At 48.3% G+C, this 5,347-nt stretch overlaps 1 pseudogene; it reads right to left on the bottom strand.

The window, feature by feature from the left end:
• Nucleotides 1–2,287: 2,287 nt before the first annotated feature.
• Nucleotides 2,288–3,720, bottom strand: LOC127654562 (inner centromere protein-like; annotated as a pseudogene).
• Nucleotides 3,721–5,347: the final 1,627 nt, after the last annotated feature.

Consider the following 5,347-nt stretch of genomic DNA (forward strand, 5'->3'; position numbering starts at 1 on the left):
GAACTTGAGACTCAAATCCTGGGTATGGCTCCTCTGTCGGTGTGTGCGTCTGTCGGTGTTGGTAGGCAGAGGTGCGGCAGTGTCGTCAATCTACGCAGGTAGGCTGTTTGGAGACTGTGTATACTGCAAGGTGTTGGTCCTTTGTCAGTTATGTTCTGCATACCTGGTCTTTGTCCACTGGCATGACTGAAGTTATGGAGATGATTTTGAAGGGGGTTGTGAAGACGGTGTTGTCTGTGTGCCCTTCGGGTATCATTGAAGCTGGGATGGGTCCAATGATTGGTAATGTTAGTTCAAAGTCATGAAAGTCGTGGCTCACTAGCCATCCTGCCCGGTAGGCTTTTGGAATTGTGATGTCCATTGCCATGCAGTTGTTGAAGAGGATGTAAACAGCACGGGATGACACTTCAGTGAGGGCGTGGCTTCCAGCGTGAGTCCAAGTTCAACGCATTCGGTGAAGGTTGAAAGAAACCCAGCGTGTGGTTTAGGGTTTGACCACAGCGCATGTTGAGCCGAACAGCGACCCCTTTGGTGTATGCTGGTACTACAGTTTCCTGTTCAGCTGACCAAGGTGCAGACCTCTGGAATGGTCTGGCCTGACCGGAGGTTAGCAGTGTTGGTTGGAATCACAGGAGGCTGTAAAGTCAGTGGGGCCCATAAGACCTCATTAATAATGTCTACATGAGCGTTGAGGCGAATCAGAATGTCTGCTCCAATGTAGACATCATGGGGCAGGTCTGGAAGGACCAAGAAGTAGTGAGTCAGACACCGGTAGTTCCACTTCAAGTTCAAGGCACAGATCCTTTTGGCAGTCACCATTGTTGATGGGCATGTGTTCAAAGGAAAGCGGGTGCGCTTGCTGGCAGATGGAAGGTCGGTGTGTCTTCAATGAGAGCATTGTATAGGGAGAGGCTGATGGCTGAGTTGTCTGCCCATAGTGCTAGTATGATGTCAGTGGCAGTTACACCATTCAAGTGCAGGTCAGCTGTAACCTTGGGGCAGAAGGAGTCAAAGTCCTGGGTGAGTTGAAATGTGCAGAGTAGCGAACTTGAATGTCGCTCGGGTGCTGATGCTGTGTCACTGTGGCTGGCCGTGAGAGTTCCCGTGACCTTTGTGAGCTGACAGTCTGGTTCAGGTGATTGGGGTGGCTGAAGGGGGAGAGGTTCTCACACTTGAGCCCACATCTTCAGCTGTCTGAAATCCAGCAGGGGCTCGAAGCGGTCTAGTAGATCTTTTCCGATAAGGAGGGGATATGTGTTCATTGGTGAGATGTACACAGGGTGTACCACACTCATAGGGCCAATGGTCAAGTGAATGGGAGCTATCTGTTCAAGCCGGACGTCATTTTGGCTGTATGACTGTACATTTAGCACACAATTTTGAGATTTTAGAGTTCGATTTTGCCTCTTAGCTTCAAATTTGAGTCTTTCAAAAGTTCAGCTGATATCAAAGTGAGGTCTGCTCCAGTGTCTACCAGGGCTTCGAGTCTCACCTCATGTTCCGCAGTGATGGCGAGATAGAGTTTTCGTGCTACCCCCTTTTCGATCAGATTCCCCAGGAGTTTTGGTGTTGGGGCTTGTGTGGTGATCGATAAGCAGTTAGGGTCGGTCTCGGGTGACTTGGTGCAGAGACACACAACCAAAACAGCACTTTCTGGTATCTTCGGGGCTTGGTCACTGGTGTGAAGAATTGTGTTGTCCGCTGCAGGATGTGTGGTTGTCAACTGCAGTGAGTGGGTGTCGCTGTCACTTGGTGATGTGATAGCTGGTTCGGTAGGAGGGAAGTCAGGAAGGGTGTTGGTTTCAGGCATTACACTTAGTCATGAGGAGTCCGACCTGTCCACTTTGTCTTCCTTGTGAGGTTTCTTATGGAGAAGCTCTTTCAGGATTTTCAAGAGCTCTGCGGCCTCTGACGTGGCCTCACTGTTTTTCTTTGGGGTAGGCTCGGACTTGGACTTGCCTGAGGCATGCCGCGAGGTGTTCCGCTGTGGGCTGTCTGGGCTTGACGTTCTCGTCGACGGGGTTCGGTTCTGTCTGGGCCGTCGGTTGGCTTCCCACGTGGCTCCACCCTTTTGGTTGTGGGATGGCCGTGGGCCGTTGTAGAATCTTTCAGAGCGCCCGCTTTGGTGCTTAGGACGGGCACCATCACGGTTGTGCTGCCCTCTTCTGTCATGTAACGGTCTTGACTCGTGGTAAAAAGGTCTGTTACTGTGGTGCTGTTGAGGCCCTCTAGTGCCAGTTCTGAGCTGATCAGTGACAGGGCAAATGGTTGGATTTTTTACAGTCTTTTCAGAAGCAATCTTCTGCTTGGTGAAAGCTTTATGGGCTAAGTCTCGCAGCTGTTGGGTAGTCATGCTACGAGGGCAGGCCAGGACCCCTAAGTGATGGCTCACTCTGGGATGCAGGTTTCGGAGGAAAAGAGTTTTGAAGTTGAAATCTTCTTCCATGCCAGGTTTATTTCATGCTCGAGTAGGCTCGTCGGATGCGGCTGTAGTAGGCCTGTGGAGTTTCCAGTCGGGCCTGTTTGAGGTCCATAGCGGCGATGAGTCCTTGTTCTGACTCTGGATCAGAGAATTCTCTGATGAAGGCCTGCTGTAGCTGTAGATAGTCTGATTTAACAGTCTCTGGTTGTCGATCCAGGAAACTGCGCACGTCGCGACTAGACGTAATTCTTAGCAGGTACACTCTGTCCCGCATGGTTACGTTGGGAACAGTGTGCAAGTGAAAGTCTATGTCTTGCAGGTAGGCATGCACGTCGTGGCCTCCTGCAGGATTTGGGGTGAAAGTGGGGATGTTTCTGGCCAGCTTGTCAAGTTCTTTGGGAGCCATGCCCTGGTCAGTGACCAGGCTTTGGTGTGCGGGCTCCCACCATTTTGTTGCTGACGGGGGTTCTTGGAGGCTGGCTGGTGACATGTTGAACGGTGGGCTTTCACCCCCCCTTGTCAGCTCTGAGTTCTTGGCTGAAAAGATTGGGCCCACTGGTCAGGGGAACCTCCGTGATGTGCGTTTCCTTTTCTGTTCACTTTGCAGTCTATAAGAATGTTTTAGTTCTCTATGAACAGTGTCAAGTTCATATCGGAGATGGTCTCTGTACTGAATAAGTTCATGGATTTCAGCTCGGGCCATGTTCAGGTGCTTTTCACAGGCTTTGGCTTTAGCATCTCTGTCCTTTAGTGCAGTCTCTGCTCTTGCAAGGAGAGACTCGGCTTGTTGCAACTTTTCAGTCGAGTTCCTCTCTGGCTTTTCTCTCCGATTGTTCTCTTTGGTCTGTGTCTCGGAGAAGTTTTTCCAGGGCATTTTGAAGTCTTTCTACTTCCTTTTCCTGTTCTGGGTCCGTTTCATCCTCTTCCTTTCGTTGTTCCTCGGTCTCGAGGCGTAGCTGATCTAGTTGACTCTGAGTTTTTGCTTGGTTCCTACGGGCCTCCTCAGCTTGGAGTTTTAGTGCTGCGGCCTCCTGCTCCAGGTCGAGGTTGCTTTTCTCATTTATCCGTGCCTGGGCGACGAGATTGTGGGCAAGACTTCCGATGATCTTGGTCCATTCTTTGTGGTTGTAGCTCTGTGTTGGATCGTGGGCCATTAGGCTGTCCAATTCGGCGTCCAGTTGCTCTTGCCCTAAGGGCTGTAGGTCCCTGGCGTCCTTGGGTAGGACAGTGTCCATCATTGCGCTCAACCAGGCCTCAAGGTGATCCCAGTGGGCTGCGGGACTGGACGAACGGGACATACTGGCTTACTGTAGGCGAGAGAACAGAACAGCACACACAAAGAGGCCAATGCAAGTACGCGTAGGGTTAGCGAGCTACAATGAGGTGGCTATTATAAGCCGTAATTTTGACTAACTGGGGTTGACAGTTAGACAGTTAGTGGGCGAATTTCGCGGGTCAGTGCAGGTCTAAATAAAGACTTTGACAAGGCGACAGCCCACAAGGGTTATCTGAGGATGCGGGCTGCTTGTTTGTCTCTTTATTCAGTTTTCCTTGATGGCTCTTGTAGGCTCTGTCTTACTGTGAACTGGAAGTACACACTACGACAGAGCCGAACAGCAGAATAAAATAGAACACAATTAATGTTAGGAATAGATAGGCAGGAGAAAAAGGGCCTAAGTCTACCACCACTGCTAGGGTTTATGATAGGACCAACAGGGTGGGAGCTATCGAGGTATAAACCCTAGGAAGATGGAGTGGCTTAGGGAGAGAAAGAAGCGAAATGGGTCAAATGCTTAAATGACCGGGGAATGTCTACTATTATGTGGCCTATACTGGTGGATGGATTTTACCTTCTTTTAGTTTGCCTGGGGTGGATCGATGTCACTCTGCCGGAGGCTAGCGTGGTCAATCTTTCCAACGGTCCCGAACACCGGGCAGCAGTGTCCCCGGGCCCTCCGCTACTATCACGGTGCGCCCTCTCAAACAACTTGACTTTAAACACAACTGGCAACACCAAGGTGTCAACCGTCAGACGGCACAACAAGATTTGGATTTTCCCTAGAACCCTCGTGAGAGTGGCCCCTCTTTAGGCCCTGGTTTAGGTAATTATTCCAAATTTGCCGTGTGTGTCGACTGACGGGGTTGACTCTCTTTGGAGTGCCAAATTGCTGATGTCGTTGCGTGCCGCACCAATGAAAAGAGACAGAAGAGTCCGAGATTCACATACAGCCAGCGTCGGTAACGCCGGTCGGACAAACCAGCTTGCTGGGAACCAACCAGAGATGACGGTCGAATCACCACAGCACACTAGGGAATTCTACATACAAATACAGAACAGGATTCAGCAAGTGGAAGTCTTAAAGTGAATCAAGGCCTTCTTGCTTAAACCAAATTGAGTAATTATGTGTGTAGAAATAACAGGCAAGGCTTTACCAATTGATGATAAATCGAGAAGGTGATAATGATGTTATTTATCAAACAATTTGACCACAAGACAGAAGTAAACAAGACAGGATGGACAGACAGCCTTGATTTAAATTAAGTTTAACTTGTTAAACTCAATTTAAATAAGTGTGTAAAAGGATGTCAAGTAGCATCTAAGATAGTAAGGATACAGTCGTAATAAAGTATCAAAGAGGGAGGGGAGAAAAAAAACCATTTTGAATTTTTTTTTTGTTTATATCAATAATAATTAATAATAATTAATCATATTAATTATTAATTATTGACATGAGAGACTTAATTCAGATTTACATTCGAAATGTGTTTGTTTCAAACCAAATTTGAATAAGTGTAAGAAAAGTTAGAGATCAGAATTGTGTCCGGCGATAATCAGATTGCTGTAAGATATCAGTGATGGGATCTGAAATAAACCAATTGGACTGAGACTTAACTTTAAATTTTAATTCAAGTTTTGTTTGAAAC

Source organism: Xyrauchen texanus, chromosome 14 (assembly GCF_025860055.1).
Source record: "Xyrauchen texanus isolate HMW12.3.18 chromosome 14, RBS_HiC_50CHRs, whole genome shotgun sequence".
In the NCBI taxonomy this organism is placed as follows: Eukaryota; Metazoa; Chordata; class Actinopteri; order Cypriniformes; family Catostomidae; genus Xyrauchen; species Xyrauchen texanus.